The following is a 20225-nucleotide window of genomic DNA, read 5'->3' as shown; positions in this document are numbered from 1 at the left end:
TCCCCAGGAGGCAACTGGAGAAGACCTCCAGTCAATATAGCACAGTCCGCACTGGACTAGGCTAGGCTACATCACTTGGGAAGGTCGATTTCTCACACCCTGGAGCGACGTAGTTATACCGACGTAAATGTCTTGTGCAGAGTACCCCTCAGTTTGGTTTCATGTATCAAACTGTCTCACTTGTGTGAAATTTATCCCACAGGTTCCTAAGCAATGTCACCTGGTAGAGAGAAATCTACATTTTCAGAGCCTTTTACAAACATGGACTAATTCATCTGCATTCAGCTGCTGGTGTGGGATTTGCAAGAGCATTCCATGTTGGCCTGTCTCTGAAGTGCATGCAGAGATTCCCAGGAACTGGTGTGAGAGTATGGTTAGACCAAAAGTTGACCACTATTGAAAAATGCCTCTCCCGCATATCTGCAGCTCAGTGAATGCAGATTTTGCTTCCTTACTGCCATCATTTTTCACCTATTAAAAATGTCAGAGACATTAGCAAAGGAACGTTAACCCATTCTGGCATCCCAAATCCACAACTGGACATTTCCTGCTTGTTGTGTCAGAGAGAGAGCAAATGCCACGTGCTGTATCAAAGCCATGGCAGTATTATTTTTCTGTGCCATAACAGCACTCTGGATTGTTACGGAGAAGGCATGTAGGCTGCAAAATTCATCCAAAAAAATGGCTTGAGCAACATGTCATCGTACACGGTGACAAGTGCTTAGTGTGCTGGTATTGTTCTCTCATCAGAAATTGATTGCTGATAGGCCAATTACCTCCCAAGTAGCTTCCAACCCCCCATGGCATGAGGTTATGTGGCAAGCACCCTCTCTCATTTTTCCTTTTCTTCATCTCTGAACCCTTTAAATCAAACAGCTCTTCTCTGGCACAGTCACACTCCATCTGGGGGCTGGACTTATTCAAACAACACCAACTATTCCCAGGATCAAGCTCTCCAGTCTACAGCATGTTCATACCACCCATCCATCCTGCCAAGGTCCCCCAGGCCTGCCCTGCCTCAAGCCCTCAAGGCCTGGGGTGCCCTGCTTGGGTCTGCTCAGCCACAGCGGCTATTCCCTTCTCACTCCAGCTTCTCTGGAGGTATGGCTGCTGCCCTTTGAGCTGAGGGTGTGATTCCCAGCTCGAGCAGACATCCCTGTGCGAGCTCAGTCCAAGCACACGTGCTAAAAATAGAAAGCAGTGGTGGCAGTGTGAGCTGCAGGAGGTGCTAGCTACCTCAAGAACATGCCTAGCAACATTGAGGCTGGGGCATGTACCCCACTCCCTCTAAAATGCCCATTCCTTCTTGCAGTGCTGCAGCTCCATTCTATTTTTAGCGTGCTAACAGGGCTACAGCCCCCCAGCGTAGAAATTACAGCTGCCTGTGTAGACACACTCTAACGCATGCCCTAAACTGGTACTTTCTCTCACTCTTGAGGGGAATCCATGCTTCCATACTACCACCCCCAATCTCCCCATTCCTCATGTAATTTGCAGGCCTAATAGGATCCGGCTGGCTGGAAAAGGGGCAGGCCAGTCCATTACACTGATACTTTAACATTAATCATAAGTAGATTCATCATACAAACCAGGAGCAACGTTCAGCAAAGGTATTCCATATTATGCCAGTTCTTTGGCTTAGGGCTAAGTTACAGATCTGTACCACTTAACCTCTCTTTGGAGGGCTCAAGTGATGCTTAGGCAGTGCAAAGGTGCTGTGAGGGCTCCTCCTTCATCCGCAAAGACTTGTTTGCTAATATACCCTCATGCAGACGTGCAACATAAATTGCATATTTGCGTGTGCTCCTGCATTCCATTTCAGCTCTGGGAGGGGCTTCATTCCAAGGCACAAGCTCTCTTGTGAGCGTGCAAATTTTGACAGGCAAGCCAGTCACCTAGTTGCACGCCTCTTTGATTGCTCAACCACTTTCGAAGACAGAGCCCACCACAAGGGCCTTTCACCTTTTGCAATGTGAGAATAAAGCCATCCTTACAGACAGGGCCCTGCCTGCACCTCCTAGGGCGTTATGAAGCGGAGCACCAGATGCTGCTTCGAGGCCTATCTGTCGCTGTCAACACGAAGTTGGTTTTTTTTCTTTCTTTCTTCTTTCAAAAGGAGATAAATTCTAAGAAACCCAGACAACAAACTGCAGGCAGGGAAGCTGGAGCACAAAAGGACTTTTTATTTATCTCTGACCTCTCTGGCATGGCCACGTGTTGCAGGGCGTCCTCTGAGGGCTCTGATAATGCAGAAGCTGGGATGCACTGATTAGGCTTTGAGACTTCAGACCCACCATCTGCAAAGATCTCCTAAAGACCCACAAGGGAGTAATGCAGAAAGAATAGGAGTGGTGGAGTGAGGGCCAAATGCAATCTCTGGTGAAAGAACCTTGTGCAGGGGAGCTGCGCAGTGGCTATGGGTGGAATCCAGGGCATGGGGCACCCACATGGCTTTTCTGTCACTGTCTCTTCAGGGTCTTAGGAGCATCTCCAGGCAAAGTCCCTGCAAGTTTCCAATATAAGGGTTTGTGTCATTTGTTGAGCTATGGGGAAAAGTACAGTGAGCAACAGACATCGGGTGGGAGCGGATGTCACAGGATCATAGAGTCCTAGGGCTGGAAGGGACCTCAGGAGGCCATCTTGTCCGGCTCCCTGCTCAAAGCAGGATCAACCCCCAACTAAAACATCCCAGCCAGGACCTTGCCAAGCTGGGACTTAAAAACCTCTCGGGATGGAGATTCCACCACCTCTCTCCAGGTTGTCTCTCTGAGCAGCCTGGAGGACGTTGCCTTCTCTACATCTACACCCAAGAATCCATTTGCTGGCCACTCTATCCATGCTAGGACTTAGGGAAGCCCAGTGTCAGGGAGCTGGAGACAGAGGCACTATGTTTCTGTCCAGCAACCTCCATACAAAATCACCTGTGTATTCATCACAGCCAAATCCTGTGTCTTGTGCATCACAGCAGTAAACAAAGAGATACAGAGCAACTAATGGACTGTTTCTGTTTTATTTTCAGGTAGAAAATAAAGCCCCTTCTCATAGTCTTTGGGAAAAACATCCTCTCTGAAGTTCTCTTGTTTTGCTCAGGGTGTCTTTTTTTTTTCCGCACACGCCCTTTCCAGCTGTTGTTGTGGGGTGGGCGGAGTCAGGGAAGGATCTTCTACAGATGTGAAGTTTGCTTATGGCCCCACCCTGCCAGTTTGTTAAGTTGCAGTTTCAGAAGCCAGGCGAGGAGGGTGAGCTGAGGTCAGTGGAGGTGTGGCACTCGATTGTTATCTTGGTGGGGTTTGGAAGATTTTTTTTTCCTGGCTTGTTTTGTTTTTCTTCCCTTTAGGCTCCAGTGACCCAGCTCTGATTTCCTTTTATAATAATTCACTGCAGTAACCGTCACCCTGTACCCGGTAGCGTAATGAGCATTTTCTTTATCACTGATCAGTCTCAGAGGGTGTGGCTCAATGATTCACTCACAGGAGTGACATAAAAGCATCATTCAGTGGCTAGCGCACTGGACTGGGAATCCAAAGACATAAGCCTCTGCTGACCTAACTGTGTTGACGAAGGATGTGTCGTTGTCGGCTTGTTATTTGTTTTTTTGTTTTGTGGACAAAGTTACATTAACAAATACCCTAGCGTGGATGCAGCTAAACTGGTGTAAGATGCTTTAATCCTGGGATATCTTTGCTGAGCCGGGAATAAGGTACATCAGTATAAGCCCTAGCATGCCAGTATAACTGTACCCGTAATAGGGAAGTTTTGCCATGTTAACTATCCCAGCAAAAAGGGTGAAGTGTGCACAAGATCAAAGGCTCTAGTCTCAGTTTTGCCACTGATTTGCTGTGCGCCCTTTGCCAAGTCACATTCCCTCTCTGTGCTTTGGTTTCTCAGAAGTGCTCCTCCTTTGCCTTGTCTGTTTAGATCAGGGGCGGCCAACCAATTAGGGACTAAGAGCCATGTGGATAGAGTGCAAAGAGCCATGTATTATATATTTATTTTTACCTACTGATTGATCAATAGATAAAAATAAATATATAATGCATGGCTCAATGCCCTTCCCCTCCCCCAGAGCCAGGCACCCCCAATCCCCCACTCTAACCCAATCCCCCTCACCTCCTCCTGAACTGGCACCCCCAGATCCCATCTATAACCCCGTCCCCTCCCTCTCCCCCAGAATCAGGCGCCTCCAGACCCCTGCTCAAACTTGATGCCAGCAAATCCCTGGAGCTGCCACCTCGCCCTTCTCCCACCAGGCACTGGGGCACATGCCCAGAATGGAGGACAGCACTCCTGGCACACAGCTCTGAGCAGGAGCCGCATTTAATGGCTCAAAGAGCCATGTGCAGCTTGAGAGCTGTGGGTTGGCCACCCTTGGTTTACACTGTCTGCTCTTCAAGGCAGGGACTGTGTCTTCCTGTGTGTGTGTGTAAATTATCTAGCACAATGGAGCCATGAGCATGGAGGGGCCATGTAATACAATAATAATAATAACAACAATTTATACTGATTGTTTGTTAATTGGCAGCTTGCTTTCCACATGTCTTATCTGAATCTTTCTACAGCAGGGTATCATTTTCATGGATTACTAGGAGTCCGGGGGCACCTTAAAGACTAAGAAATGTATTATGGCATAAGCTTTCACGAGTTGCAACTCATTTAATCAGATGGCTGAAGTGCTTGACTCCATCAGAATGGGGCTGAATGGAGATTGGGAATGGCTCTCTCACTACCATATGTAATTTTCCTATTCTCTCCTTCTTATCCACTTCTATCCTGATTGAATTAGCTCAGATGTAACATTCCTATCTCTGTATCCTTATCTGATGAAGTGAGTTGCAACTCACGAAAGTTTAGGCCATCATAAATTTGTTAGTCTTTAAGGTGCTACAGGACTCCTTGTTGTTTTTGCTGAAACAGACTAACCCAGCTAACTCTGAAACCCGTGTTAATGGATAATTATTAGATTCTTTTGACCTGACTCAGTACTGATTGATACGTTTTGATGAGATGATAATGATACTTCTAGTATAGGCTTTTATCTGAGCCCCCACCCCACCCTTATTAGCTCTCATCCTGATTTCCAGTAGTTGGAGACTGGCTTAGGTTTGAAGCAAGAGGTTTAGCATCACTTCCATAAAGCTTATAATTCACTATGATAACTCTGGATATTCGTGAGACCCATATACACTGACCAGTCCCTTTATTAATCTCACTTAGAAATTGCACCATCTGGTGTCAAATAGGCTTGAAAGGAAATGGCAGGATTTGGGTCTGTCTTTTCACTGTCAAGTACACACCTTAGGTGTAGCTGTGTTTGTCCAGGAGATCAGAAAGACCAGGTGGGTGAGATAATATATCTTTTATTGGACCTCTCTACATGGAATAGTCTGTTAGAATATGGGCTAACTGCATATGCTAAACAAAAAGCCAAGCAATCCTGTAGCATCTTAAAGACTAGCAATTCTGTTTATTAGGTAATGAGCTTTTGTGGGTTATACCCACTTCATCCCCTACAGGTTTATGTAGTATTACTTTAACATCCCTGGACATACAGTAATGGATCTTAACGTTTCTATTGTCCTACAAAAGGATTTTGCCACAAGATTATAGAGGGGGACATCTGAATTGGAATTAATTTGCAAGGGTCTTTGCCCACGAAAGCTTATGCTCCAAAATATCTGTTAGTCTATAAGGTGCCACAAGACTTCTTGTTGTTCCCGAAGCTACAGACTAACTTGGCTACCTCTCTGATACATTTAACCAGGGCTTAACTGACATCTCAATTATTTTACATATTTCAAAGGCAGTTTCCCCACCTTTGATATCCACAGGAATGGCCCCCATCCCACTTAATTTACTTCTTCCACAGGTCCTATTAATGACAGGTGTCTCCCCACATCCCTTTTTCTTCTTCTCCTTCTACTTCCTTCCCCTCTGGTGCTATATAAACCCTGGATTCTTATTTCTGCTCCAGATCTGCTGGAGTCGATCTTCCCCACAAAAGCACATTACCTAATAAATAAAAGTGTTAGTCTTTAAGGTGGTACAGAACTGCTTGTTTTTGTGACTCTACAGACTAACATGGTGACCCCTCTGAGACTAAATATGCTAAACAGTCGGTTCCACCTTGCTTTGATGCTCAGAATAATGGTATCTTTCCCAGACCTGAGGAAAAGCTCTGTGTAAGCTCCAAAGCATATCTGTATTCCCAACAGCAGTTGGTCCCATAGAAGATATTACCTCACCCACCTTGTCTCACACTGTCAAACATGTCAAGGTCATGCTTAGGCTGGTGCATGAGAAAGGTGAGGTGAGGGTCTTATTGCAACGACACAGAAAATAGAAAGCATTCCCCGTTTACTGTGTTGTCATTGGAAGGCATTTCCAACCCCGCCCCATGCCCAGCAGCTTGCTAATGAATGTTTTTTTAAGTCCCGGCTGGACAAGGTCCTGGCTGGGATGACTTAGTGGGGGGTTGATCCTGCTTGAATCAGGGGGCTGGACTAGATGACCTCCTGAGGTCCCTTCCAGCCCTGTGATTCTGTGATTCTGTGAATGTCCAGAGCGATCTTTCTTTTCTTCTAGCTAGGGCCCTACCAAATTCATGGCCCTGTTTGGTCAATTTCACTTTTATAGGATTTTGAAAATCATAAATTTCACGATTTCAGCTATTTCAATGTAAAATTTCTCAGTGGCTTAATTTTGGGGGTCCTGACCCAAAAGGAGCTGTGGGAGGGTCACAAGATTGTTGCAGCAGGGAGTGGCAGTATTGCTACTCTGACTTCTGTGCAGCAGCTGGCAGCGGTGCTGTCGTCAGAGCTGGGCAGTGATAGAGAGGTGGCTACTGGCTGGGTGTATGGTATTGCCACCCTTACTTCTGCTCTGCTGATTTCAGAGCTGGACCCTTGGTCAATAGCCACCACTCTCTGGGCACCCAACTCTGAAGGCAGTGCAGATATAAGGGTGCCCCCCATAGATATCCTTGTGACATCCCTGCAATTCTCTTTTGGGTCCGAACTCGCCAGTTTGTGAATCACGTCTCTTCCCCCATGAGATCTATATAGACAAGTGTAAAAGCGTAAGACCAGATTGCACAGTGAGCAATCTGATTTCATGGTCCATGATGCATTTTTCATGGTCGTGAATTTGGTAGAATCCTACCTATAGACTCTAGAAAAGTGGAGTTTCTGCAAAGCAGAGTAGACCTTGAGGGCCTGACCCTCCAATGAAGTTTTGTTCTGATGGAAGATCAAGGCCTTGTGTCTTTAACTTTGCTTTGTCCATTACCTTGTTATCTTAATCCTTGCTTCTTTACTAGGAAGCTGTACATACCAGAGGGGATTGATTGACTGACAACCCCCCACCCCCAAGTAACAAAAACATCTGTGTTTTGAACCAGGCGCCAAGTTGCTACTGCACACGTGCGTGGCTCCTCGGCCACGGACCGTGACCACAGGAAAAAAGGCTTTGTCCAAAATAGCAAGCGAAGCATTGATGCCCTTCAGCAGAGCCAAGGGAGCCAACGGATTTCACCAGGGAGGCCCAGGCCTTGTGGAGGGGGCAGAGTTTTCTTGACTCAGTTTAATTGCATAGCAATTTGCTACTGATTCAGGCAGAATGTTTGCAGTGGAAGGGCCTTACTTGCTTCTCCTCTTGCTTACTATACCTGCCTCTCCCCACTGCACACAACTCCATTGTCTTCAGTGGAGCTGCCCTGAATTTACACAGGTGTAGGGAGGAGGAGAGCCAGGCCCAAGGAACTGAGATTTAAAAAGCTTCTTGAGCCATAGCCTCCTCCAGGAGCCCCCTGCTTCCCTTGTTTCTCTGTGTGCAACAGCTGATAATCCTCAAAGCAGGAGCTCAGGAGAGATAAAGAGTTCATTGAGCAGATTCTTTATCCCTCCTCAAACTACTTAAAACCTTCTTTTCTCCTCTGCCTTTCCTTCCTCTCTGCTGCAATCCATAGGACATCTTCCTTCGGCTCACAAAGGCAAGAAAGAGCCTTGAGCAACTGCAGGGCAGCAGCCTGAGATGAGTTACAGCAATCTTGTAAACCGGGGTCAGCAACCCCCGGCACAGGTGCCAAGAATGGCGCATGAGCTGATTTTCATTGGCACACAAGATGAGAGCTCAGCCCCATCCCTCCTCCTCTATGCAGCTGGGAGCTTGCCTGTGGATTAACAAAAGACCAGCTAATGCTGCCAACCACCACCTAAACGGTAAAGCTCTGTGTCTTCATTTATTTATGAATGAAGCTGGTGTAAGTAGGACTATTAGTGACTTTAAAAGGTATCACTGTACTTGGACCGTACATAGAGGTCAAAAGTTCAAATTTCAGTATTCCACCTCAGAAAGGTTACTGACCCCTGCTGTAACCCAACCAGTCTTCTCACGTTCCATATTAGATTGGTCAGAGACTTGAACGTCCCCACTGCCCATCCCCTATACTGGCAGCAGATAATGTGACTGCCAGGTCATAGGCTAGATTGGGTCACTCACATTCCTATGCAGAGGCTGTCCCTACCTTCTCTATGAGGGGGATGAAAACCCAGACAGCGGGCAAAGCCACTCTCTAGGTTGTTCCATCTAGAAATCATTCTGCAGGGTGAACCTCTCTCATCTGGCACTGTCGGGACCTTACTGGTGCCAGATGAGATAATTTGGTGGACCACGGAAGGTCAATATTGTCCAGCACATTACCAACACTTCCACTGCTTAGTGAGCTCTTAGAAGACATTTATGGGCATTACAGCTAAATAACAGCACAAAACACTGAGAGCCAGGACTGATAGCTGTGAACAAACTTTATGAAACCATGGGAAATTTGGCCACACCCATGATAAGTGGTCGTCCAGTGAACTAAAATCATGTTGGATTACGGATGTTGCTGGAGGAGAGAGGTTCAACCTGTAGAATGCTTTAAGGACAGTCTAAAACACAGACTGGATGCTTGCTGAGCAAGTCTCTTCTGCTAAGACACAAATCTTTCTGATACCTTTCTTCTTTTAAAGAACAGGACCTGGTCAGAAATGTGGATGAGATTTTTCTTACCTCTGTCATTAAACAAGTAGCGCCTCTCTGCTTCAGAAGAGTAATAAATAGAGTAACATACACTAAAAATCATGAAGCCACCTCTTCCCCAATTCGAGAACAATGGGAGCTGCTGGATGTTGAAGTATTTTGAAAATCTAGCCTACCTTCCCTGTTCTTTTATCTTCCCCATTTTAAATCTTACCCTCTTTCCACTGGGGATTGTCTCTCCAACTTTTCTTTGTCTGGGGTTTGGAAGTTGAACTCCCTTGTGTTGCTGTCTGGCCTGACATTTGCACCCGGCTCCTTAGCCTGAAAGGCCTCAGTGTCTCTTCCATGCTGTTGGAACCTGGGTGTGGGAAACAAAAAAATCTCTCTGTTTCTGCTTTCCATCTTGGGGGATATTCAGACTTGAGCTTGGAAAATGAAAGCTCCCTGGCAGGCCTGAGGGGGCCATTTCCTCATGTCACCTCACCAGCTGAGCCTCACGTGTTGGTTACAGAATGAGTGGAGCAATGCAGTTCATCTCACTGCGCCGAATGCCCTGCAGGCTTCTTTCACTCATCACCCATTGCATCTACCCACCCACTCCATTGCTCCCATTTGCCATAATGCACTGTCTAAAGTTCTATTGTTTCTTTCCCCTGGGCCATGCCCACCACTCTGAATTGCTCTGGAGACCACAATACTGATTCAGAATCTGACCCACAAAAGCAGAAGGAGAAGGGCTAAAGTAAAGGAGTGTCTCGTACAAAATCTCCGCTGCATTTACATATGTAGGGTCTGATCCAAAGTCCGCTCAACTCAATGGGCATCTTTCTGTTGACTTGGATTAAGGCTATTGGGTTGAAAGGGACATGATAATATGAAGTTCCTGGTAAGCCTGAAGAGCAGCGTTCTCCTGCTGCCTGCAGTGAGGCTGCACACAGATAACCAGCAGCTCTGAAGCTTGGGAAATGGGGGTTCTGCTCTTATCAGTTCAGGTCTGGACTCAGACTGGCAAAGAGGACACAGAAGCTGCGTCTACACGTGCACGCTACTTCAAAGTAGCGGCACCAACTTCGAAATAGCGCCCGTCGCGTCTACACGCGTCGGGCGCTATTTCGAAGTTAACTTCGACGTTAGGCAGCGAGACGTCGAAGTCGCTAACCTCATGAGGAGATAGGAATAGCGCCCTACTTCGACGTTCAATGTCGAAGTAGGGACCGTGTAGACGATCCGCGTCCCGCAACATCGAAATTGCTGGGTCCTCCATGGCGGCCATCAGCTGGGGGCTTGAGAGATGCTCTCTCTCCAGCCCCTGCGGGGCTCTATGGTCACTGTGGGCAGCAGCCCTTAGCCTAGGGCTTCTGGCTGCTTCTGCGGCAGCTGGGGATCTATGCTGCAGGCACAGGGTCTGCAACCAGTTGTCAGCTCTGTGTATCTTGTGTTGTTTAGTGCAACTGTGTCTGGGAGGGGCCCTTTAAGGGAGCGGCTGGCTGTTGAGTCCGCCCTGTGACCCTGTCTGCAGCTGTGCCTGGCATCCCTATTTCGATGTGTGCTACTTTGACGTGTAGACGTTCCCTCGCTGCGCCTATTTCGATGTTGGGCTGAGCAACGTCGAAGTTGAACATCGACGTTGCCGGCCCTGGAGGATGTGTAGACGTTATTCATCGAAATAGCCTATTTCGATGTTGGGTGCACGTGTAGACGTAGCCAGAGTTAGAAGTCATCCCTCCCAGAGCAGCAGAAGGGAGCCAACAACCATACCGTACTTTCCGTTACTTAATTGTCCCCCTGGTTGAGCTGCCCTTTGCTGGATAAAGGGAAACTACCTGAATGGAAAGAGAATGACTGCTCAGCAGCTTTGCAGCCCCGAATCACAGAGCAATGGAAAACGTATGGAAATAATCAGTGCCCAGAGCAGGCATGGAGCAGCACTCTGAGGTACAAACCCTGCATGAGGACCATGCCCATGAGAACACATCTAAGCAGGACCTTCCAGTATCCTGCCTCCGTCCTGCTCCCTCAGAGCCCAGACCTGTGATTTGGTTGCAGTCCCTCCTGGCTTAGAGGGTAGAGCACTGGAGTGGTCATCAGGAGACTTCACTTCTAGCCTAGGCTCTGCCACTTGTCTGCTGGGTATTCTTGGGCAAATCGCTTGGCTGCACTCTACCTCAGTTTCCTCTTAGGTAAAATGGAGGTGACACTGACTTCCTTTGGAAAGCACTAGAGACATGGTTATTACACCTGCTCCCACCTCCCCCATGACTGCAACACTTCTCACAGCTGCTAATACGGATGCAGCTTCAGGAACCGTGGCAATGGTGAGAACCCCCTGAAGATCAGTTGCCACTGGATGCCCATATCTTAACCACTGTGTTCCCTTGATTAGCTGTGGGCAAGCACCAGCCAACACTAGTTTAGGACTTGAGTCATTGTTCCCCCTGATGGGGTTACCTGGGTAGTAACAACTGCAACTTTCCTGGGATAAAAGCTTATAACAGAAAGCACGTCTTTGACTCTACACAATCTTGGCACAATCTGACCAGCTGAACAAGGAAGCCAGCCTGCCCAGCATGCTGCTTGCTAGGGCAGATGTTCTCACTTGTTTTGGGGACATGGTCTGTCAGTTCATCTTACAAATAAATATACTCTGCTACAAAAATAAATCAAAATGCACTCAAGCCTATTCACAGGCACCTATTGGTTTGTCAGTTTACAGTGGGAAGGAAGCTTGCCACTTTAATGTCTACAGACAATATCCTGCTAGCAGCCCAGGCTGCACATCACAGTTCAGTGGATCCGATTCTCTATTGCCCCAGGGTTGTGTGGTCAGATCAGAATGGTAGCATTTTACATCTTCTTTGCACTGTTGCCAATGACTAAAGAAGGCAGGGCAGTGGAGAATCATGAAGCTCATTGCTGGGGGATTTCAGAGACAATCTTACAGGACTGGCAAACTCAGAGTACTTATTCTAAGTATGCAGTGGCATGCTCCATACCAGATGAAGTAACTAAGGTACTGTGTAAGGCTGAATTATGATCTCATTTGTACCAGTGTAAATCTGGAGTCATTTCACTGGTGTAAAGCTCTGCACAGATGTGAGATCTCAGTTGTCCCATAGTGCATGTGTGTATATACATTCTCAGAGATTCTTTCATTAGCATGGTAATGTCATGTAACAGCATATCCAGTTATAGGATTACGTGTACTGACAAGAACTGTGCTAGTAGAGATGCATATCCTATGCATATCTTTTATTGTGGAGATGAAAAGACTCTTGGATATTGCAGTTGAAAGCGATACAATGCAGTCTACATCTGCAGGAAAGGGCATTTGTCTTATGATGGAATGTGGTCTAATGCTTAGCGGAGGGATTTGTATTGGGAGAGACCAACATTCTAGTTCCATCTATACCACTTACTCCTGTGTGGCCTGGGACAATTATGGCATGTCACTGTGTCTCAATTTTCCTAATGGTATTTAATACCTACTTTGCAAAGGATGTAGTAAGATGTAATTCACTAGTGTTTATAAGTATTTGAGCAGAGCCTAGTGTTGTTCCTCTTCGTTTGATCAAACAGGGCTGTGTTTCAGCAGGGAGAGTGGTGGATACATCCACTTGCTTCACAAGATGGATGGGGATGTATGCAATGACAAACTGCTACAGTACAGCAGGGAGACAGCAAAGCAATTGTTTGATCCTGGGACAGTCCCTTAGGTTTCAGACTTGAAACTCCGAAGTGCCCAGAACGTCCATGTATGCAAAGATGGAACCCTCACTAACCTCCATTCTGCTACCGGAACTCAGATCTCCGTTCCTAGGAAGAAGCTGGCTGGTGCCTCAGTATTGCATTGATTGATCCCCCATGAAACCTCACTGAAATCAACAGGTTGTAAATCTGAGCTGAATCTGGACCTTATGGTTCACATTCTTCCCCTCTGGAAACCCATTCCAGGGTCAACACAAGAGTTTTTCCTGTCAGTTACTCCAGAGTGCACTGGGTGTAGTAGGCAAGCTGAGTGTAAAGGTTTATTGGCTGGAGAGTGTGGGTTTGTCTTTAGATCTGTGGTTCTTTTGTCCGGCCCCTGTTATAAGAGATGAGCAGTCCAGGTGCGGTGCAGCTGCATGAAAGAGTAGGGCTCTTTCTTCCTGTCTCCGCCCCTCCCCAGCCTCACAGCCTCTACATACCTACATGTATGTACACACACACACACACACATGCACACGGAGCCGCATCCACACCCCTCCCCTCCATATATAGCATCCACACTCAAAGGCATGGAATCAAATCCAGACGCGAGTCTTGGCTGCATCTGAGTCCCACCCACTGACATGAGCTCTGAAGCTGACCGCAGTGATCTGCTTCCATGTCAGGCTTGGAGTTCATTGGGACAGTGAGCACAGGACAGTTTAAATACAAGCTTTAATTTTAAACTATCATAGTGCGCGGGTCTCGCAGGATGGATATTTGCTTGTTTATTTGCCTTTTTCCCTCTTCAGCTTTTCGTAACCTTGGTCTGTTACTATGGTACTGTTAGTCTGCGATCCTGCATGTGAACCTCAGGAAAGGGGACATCCCTGCATCCCTCTATGCCACTGCTTTCCTTCGGATGGCGGGTACATCCCTTGCACACACTGATTCCCACACCCAGCTCTTTTGAGGCAGAAGTGTGGCTCTAAATCATGGTCAGAACTTCTTGGCTGCTCTCCAAAGCTTGGGCAGAACCTTCTGGGCTGTCTTTATAAAGGATCAAAACTAAACACCATGTCCAGCACTTCCAAATCTTAGGAAGGTTCAGATCTAGATCTGAACTCAATGGCTGGGGCCCATCATTGAACTGAACTCTGGGGGGCGTTCAACCCTTCCTTCTCGCCAGCAGCCTTGGCGTGCCCCCTAGCAGATGAACCCGTGACGTTCTGCCATGCAACACTGGGGAGGCAGGATTCCTGCGTTCTGTATTGTGGGCGGGGTTGAGTTCACTTTGTGGGGGACTAAGTCTAAAGGGAACAGCTTGAATCAGAGCTGGAGGATCCATAGCCATGTGGATAACTGGATGGAGGGGACACACTAGGGGAATGAAGTGCCCACCATCTCCCAAAGCTCTTGTATGGCAGAACGACAGACAGCCTTGTAATCAGACAGCATAGCACTGCCTTAGTGTATAAACTGTTTGTGGCAGAGACTTATGAGTAAATATTTCAATAATAATTCAAACTCCATTCCTTTTTGTCACTTACAATAGCTCAAAGCATTTTACAAATCAGGTAAGTGTTTTAATCCCCATTTCACAGACAGAGAAATCAAGGCACAAATAGGGCAAGCGGTTTGTCCATGATCACACAGCAAAGCCAGGAACAGAGCCCAGGCATCCTGACCCACCAGTTATTAGCCCATTGACTGGGCTGTGCCATTTTGTTGGTGGTTGGATGGTGAGTCAAGACGTATTTGCTGGCTTTGCCATACTGAATGAAAACAAAAATAACATGCAGCCAAAAGTCATAAAAAAGATTGAAACATTTTGTCCACAAATTATTGTGCTCAAAGCTTGGATCCACTCAAGGTTGGGGGGAAGGGGTGAAGAAGGAGTGACAAAGAAAAGGTGTTTAAAAAATATATATTATATGTAAAATGAAAGACCTCTTTTTTTTTAATTTGCATGCACTGTAACCACAGATAATCCCCTAAAATTAACTAAATATAATCTCAATTTGGGGGCTTTCCGAGCCTCAGTTTGATTTCTGAAATTGGTTAGTTTCATTCTACTATCTTTCTTTCTTTCCCACTTGAATTAGTTAGTTTCTAAAACGCCTGGGCTGCTTGAGAGACAAAACCAACCATTCACCAGGTGATGCTTGAGTTTGGTACATTTTTGAGTCAATGAAAATGCAATTTAATTTTAGATCACATTAGGAAAAGGGAAGCAAATGAAGAGAAACAGCTGCTAAAAATGACAGATGAACAGCTAAAGACAATGGGCTGTGATGCCTTTTGTAAATAGCCAGGACAAGCGCTGCTTCTAAGTTCATTGGACCAGCTACTTCTCTGGAATCCATCAGTACAGTTTCTGTGGAAGTTGTTGACTTCATTTGGAGATGTGAGTGCTTGCTGTTTCTGAAAATCAGGAGCAACATGCTCTATAGTTGAAACACCCCAAATCAGTAGCCACTTTTGGAAATTCTGACTCAAGAGCACTGTTTGCACACGGTCATACAACCAGTTACTTGCAAAGCCCCATTAAGGGGTAAAAATACAAGACATATGACTTCCCTCTTTGTAAGAGTGGCCACTTCCTTTCTCTATTTAGATCTGTTCTGCAAGCATCCCAAGCTATGAGTTTGTCTACAGGCAGCTTTTGTACTGCATTAACTCTATTGCTTTAGAAACATATTGCTTGTGTGGACATGGCTATACCAGTAGAAAGGTACCTAGTATACTTTATATACCCAGGTTATTATGGTATTAGCACCTGTGTACTGACATGACTTAATAGACACTGGAATTTGTGCCAATATAATTGGTGTAAAACCACACCCAGATACAAGTAATTAAATCATGTGTGTTGACCAGATCAAAGGGAAAGCTTTCTTGTTCAGAAGACTTGCTTTACACCAGGATGCCTTTAAACATTGCTGGCATTCAGTGTTCTGCTGCTCATCCTGGTGGTAGCTCCATGAAATAGTGACTGGTACTCAAAAGTTTAACCAAGTTGGAGGAAATGGAGCATAATAGTTGCCATTATTAGGAAACGATATTAGAACATACATCCAGTGGGCAAATCCTGCAGTGCTAAGATCATATTAGGTGCAAATCTAGGTCTGTGGGAGTTTTTTCCTGGGGACAGGATGATTAAATTAGCAGAAATTACATCAAGCACCCTTAAGAGCTGTGGTAGCCATCTAGTGTTTGAAGCATAGGACTGGGAGCCAGGACTTCTGGTTTGTATTTTCCACTGTACAAATGAATCATTGTGTAATCTTGGGCAAGTGAGTTAACCTCTCTGTACCTTAATTTTCCCCTCTTTAGAATGGGACTCATATGCACCTGCTTCAAGAGGCAAATGGGCTTATTAAGTGTAACTAAGATTTGTTAAGTGCCTTGAGGCCCTAAGATAAAATGCATGTTGTATTATTACACTCACACATGAAATGGCATCTGTTTTTAGTCTCATTTTGGGTATTTCCTACAGTAAATTTTATAGTTACTTGCTTATTCATGTGGGTTTGGTTTTCGGGACCTTCATGTATGTTGATCAGTTTCACTATGACGTCACTGACAATGTTTCAGTCATGGTGTGACAGAGAAGGAAGAGGATAGTCTAGCCCTGAACAATTCAAAGTTGAATGGATAGTGGCTGCAAAAGGCAAAGGTAGAAGCATGGAATGTCTGTGAATGAACATCACCATGGCAATGCAAATCAGTGTAGCTCCAGCAAAGTCAATGGCACTTTGCTGATTGATAATTTGGCCCAAACTGGACGCTTATTTAATGAATGGCCTGCCATAGTTCTAGAGCCTTCTTCCTAAAGGTGATCTGAAGGTGAGTTTGATACTAGCTGCTCCTCTACAGTCTCTGGCCCTGTAGCTTCCATGATCCTTTAAATGCTCTGAGTAATGATGATTGTTCATACTTCATCTACATACCAAAAAAATGATTCCCTGGTGATTCAGCAAAGAAAAAACATTGCTGGTTTGAGATCCTGGAAGTCTAGAAACCCTCATTTTTTTCCTCTGGAGGAATTTCGTTTTTTTACATTTCTGAGTTTTCTACCACTGAAGCCAGGAAGTTGTCTATCCATGATCAACAGTGACCAAATTTTGGTTTTCCGGGAATGGTCTTCCTTCCCTCCACACAAACTCCTGAAGTCTGTAATTTGCCTTTCTAGCCTGATAATGTGGCTGGCAGATGCATCAATTTTGCCAAGTCATCTTCTGGAAGGAACACTTTCTCTCTTATGCAATAGCCTTAACTTCCCCACCCCCCTGGCTGCATTGACTCCAGCTTCAACATATTTTCTAACAATCAGACTGAGTTACAACCACCCACAGGGGCACTGAACAAACATGCATGAGCCCATTACACTGGTACATGACCTTACATTTTCTCTTTCAAAGGACATAGGCCAGAAAATGTAGGGACCAAGAATCCAGCAGCAATGTGGTTTCCCCTTTGCTTGGCTAAAGACAATAACTGCTATTTTTACTGAAAATGTGGGATTTGTGGCCCTTCTCACTTTGTATACAAATGATGCTACCAACAATAAAGGAATGAGGATGGGGGTCACCACAATTTCAATCCAGTTGAGAGGTCTACAGAAATTGTTCACATAAATTTTTCATATATTTCAAGCCCTCACCACTGGAAGTGAAGGAAGGTAGAGGAAAGTTGTAAGGGGAGGTGGATTTCTGGAATGTCACATCACCTCCTGTATGTAGTGTATTTGTGGCTGTGTTGGTTGCCAGACAGGCCCACCAATGAGGGGAAGGGCAAAGCGGGCAGTTGGCACTGGGCCCAGGGCTTCAGAGGCCAGCTGTGCAGGGCTCTGAAAGGGTGAGTGGCTAGGATCACAATGCTAAGGGCTGATGCCTTAGACCCTGCCCCTGCCCCTGCCCCTTCCATCCTTGGTCCCACCCATTCCAGAGGCACAGAACCAGGCACCCTCTCCCACCTCACTCTAGGGGCCTTCAGTGACCGGCTCTGCTGTCCCTTGACAGAGCTCTATGTGGCTTGAAAGCTTTTCTCTTTCCCCAGCAGAAGCCGATCCAATAAAAGAGATTACTTCCTCCACCTTGTCTCTCCACTATCGCCTATTGAAAGTTTTAGGACTGGGTCAGAATAAGTATAATTCCACATACTCTTGCCACTGTACTCCTTTGTGTTCATTGTGTAACACACCATGCAATCAGTACCTAGACAGTATGATAGCTATGGTGGTGGTATCCTTAGAAATGGCATAGATAGATTGTGCATGGCCCCATGTAGCTTGAAGTAAGTGGAAATTTTAAGTGCTTAGCATGCCTTACATCGAATCTGGTATGCATATGACCTTGTTTATGAAGACGTAAAATGAGCAGCTCTGAACTCTGAAGTCTCTGATCTGTTTTCTCTCTCTCTCTCTTTGGGGTCAATGTTCCTAAACAGGACAGATAAAAGACTTTTGTCTTGTTCTGATTATGCTCAAAAATAAACAAGTTTTTAAAATGTGTTCTCTGATAGTGGGTTTTATAATGGTTGAATATGGATTTTGAGAAAGGGAAGCAGAAGTATAAGGTGTCTCAAAGTGGTGCATCGGGGGAGGGCGAAAAGACACTCAAAGACCTGGTTAGTCATTCAGTCTCTAACTTTTTTGATCCTACATTCTTTTAAGATGAAATATTCTACAAACATACGTTCAGGAGAATGCTCCAAGAGCACCTTATACTGTAGTAATCTGATACCCACATAATGCTGATCACAGGCACGTGAGGCTTCATCCAACATATCCATATCTGTGCTTTCAATTTCTTCTGAACTTGGTGACTAACACATCTTTTCCAAGCCTCCTAGCAGAGATTGCTGCAGATAAATGAGCTTCGGACACCCCAGTCTGAATCCATGGGTCAGCTATCACACCTCAGAGCACCTAATGTGGTTTTAACACAGTTGTACTGTGGTATAAATCTCTACAAGTGGCCCTTTGCAAAGTAATATGGAAGAAGTGCCTTCTTTGGAGACATTTAATTGCAGACAGGATAAACCACTAGAAAATGGAAGTAGGAACAAATGAATGCAGTAGAATAATGTCTAAAGTATTTTCCCCCACTAACCTCTATCATTATATGATTAATCACCCAGTTTCCAATTGTTCCTACAGTTGCCATACTACAGCATTGTGGTAGTTCCAAAGTTCATATGAGCTGGCCATTTCATTCTAACCCTTTTCCTTTCATATTCAGGGTTTTCTTAGATTTTGACCTTTCAGGCTGAAATTTCTCATACTTGCTCTCAACCTGGCAGAGATTTTAATTTTTTATTCAATAGGTTGAAGACCTTCCTTTCAGCTCTTTTTCTAATTCTGTATCTATGAAGGGAAAATGTTTTACATTGAAAGGATGCATTTTATCCTTCTTTTGAGTTTGGATAACTCAAAAGCAGCATTAATTCTTGGCGCTTGACATAAGTAATCTGGAAAGCGGGATCTAATCTGTGCTAAATTTGAAGGGAAAAAAGGGTTTTAAAAGATGTTATGAACTTTTGAAAACCATGTGCTCAGTATAAGGTGTACTTTGATTTTAGTATGCAGAGATATGCAATAAAAGCTTTTTTTTAAAAAAAAAAAGACTCTCCTCTCATTGCTAACACTAGTGCAGCTCCAACAATGTTAGCAACATGGAGTGTTGCTACTAATGTAGACGTGCCACATATTTATTATCATAGCATCTAAAGGTCCCAACAGAGATCAGAGGAGGACCCGATTGTGCTAGACACTTTTACAAACATAGTGGGAGATAGTCCCAGCTATAAAGAGTCTCTTGTCTAAATAGGCAAGAACTCAGGGCAGTTTTCAGAAGTTAAAAATGTATTATTTCAAAAGCATTATTACATGCTGTTAAAAACAACAGTGGCTGCAGAAGCCTTATCTACACAAGCTTCTGATGGTGCTATCTCCAGGGGAGCTGCATTAGTATTGGCAATATAGGGATAGGTTTTAGAGGGGAAAAAAGCCCACCAGTGCAGACATCCTTTCAGCAGGCTCACAACTGATTGGTCTCATAGCTTCCAGGGGTCCTAGAAAAAAAAAACACAGTTGCAGAATTAAATATTTACAAGATTGAAATAATAGATTAACAGAGCTGGCCACTGTCAAGAGTTCTAGATTGTCCTGTTTTGGACAGGTGAACCTGTGCCCCCCACGAGGAGTGCTCACGGTGTGCTCATGCTTATTGAAACGGTGCGGTTTTGACACAACTTGGTGATATTGGTAGTCGCACTGTAGGTAGCTACTGTAATAAAATATTACTAAGGCTAATAATAAATAATAACAAAAACCATCCCACTCTGCCAGCCATTCCGCAGTCCAATCTCTCTCCTTTTTTCTGTTATTTGGACCTTGCCGCAGGGCGTTATTCAGTTGTGCCTTGTGTGCAGCGCCTATCGCTTTAGCCAAGGCAGCGTGCCATTGCTGCATTCTGTGGTGTGTTGTCACCCAGCATCACAGTGGTGTGGCCATGTTT

At 45.3% G+C, this 20225-nt stretch overlaps 1 protein-coding gene across 2 annotated transcripts in view; it reads left to right on the top strand.

Moving 5' to 3' along the window:
- Positions 1-20225, top strand: part of CCND3 (cyclin D3) — a 69156-nt gene that overhangs the window by 26537 nt on the left and 22394 nt on the right. The gene's annotated exons all lie outside the window — the stretch shown is intronic.

This window comes from Carettochelys insculpta, chromosome 26 (assembly GCF_033958435.1).
Source record: "Carettochelys insculpta isolate YL-2023 chromosome 26, ASM3395843v1, whole genome shotgun sequence".
NCBI lineage: Eukaryota > Metazoa > Chordata > Testudines > Carettochelyidae > Carettochelys > Carettochelys insculpta.
Note: the sequence above shows the minus strand (reverse complement) of the source record. Positions and strands in the feature narration are given on the sequence as shown.